The 753-nt window shown below is 44.1% G+C and overlaps 1 non-coding gene across 1 annotated transcript; it reads left to right on the forward strand.

The window, feature by feature from the left end:
* The first annotated feature begins 593 nt into the window (after window positions 1-593).
* trnas-uga lies at window positions 594-675 on the forward strand. The gene has a single exon. It is a non-coding gene; the product is annotated as a tRNA-Ser (tRNA).
* Window positions 676-753: the final 78 nt, after the last annotated feature.

A 753-nucleotide genomic window follows, 5' to 3' on the forward strand; every position in this document is an offset into this window, starting at 1 on the left:
ATGCAAGTTTAAGCTAGTTCATTCATCAGGTTTTGTGGTTCTGTTTATAGAAACTACATCCTGTTATATCGCGTTATCATACAGTCATGGCCTGCAACAAATCCGGACCTGGTGGGTGTTGACGGACTGCAGATATCGGATCAGACACAAAGCGGAGTTTATCCGCAGTTGGTGGAAGTCAGGGGTGAGGCCTCTTGCACACTGCATGTGTGGCGTTAGCATGGCATTTTCTTGGTCTTTGCACACCAGAAACTTTTCTGACGTGGCGCTGTTGCTGCTAGCCTTGTCCGTAGACATGTCTGTTTCTCATTGACATGTGATTCAATAACTTGTTAATTGTTAATCTGGACTGGTTTGGAAATGAATCAGATCATCTAAAGGGGGTGGTTTTACTACCCACATTACACCTGAAATACCCTCAAGATTTGAATGATCCTTTGTAACTGAAATGCTCGGGAATCCCCATGAGTCATTCAGAACTGCCTATGGTACTTGTGAGATAGGCTCTTTTTTGTCTGATTGATGGTACAACCTGTAATGGAATCTGTCAGGCCTCAGGGGTTCTCCGCTGTAAAAACAGAACACGTTATACAGCTGTGGTGGCCGAGTGGTTAAGGTGTTGGACTTGAAATCCAATGGGGTGTCCCTGTACAGGTTCAAGCCCTGCTCACAGCGATCTGACTATGGAATAAATAAGAGTTCAATCACGTATAGGGGAGGATGATATTTTGAGAAATTACAGTTTATTGGTGG

Source organism: Etheostoma cragini, unplaced genomic scaffold (assembly GCF_013103735.1).
Source record: "Etheostoma cragini isolate CJK2018 unplaced genomic scaffold, CSU_Ecrag_1.0 ScbMSFa_2592, whole genome shotgun sequence".
Taxonomy (NCBI): domain Eukaryota; kingdom Metazoa; phylum Chordata; class Actinopteri; order Perciformes; family Percidae; genus Etheostoma; species Etheostoma cragini.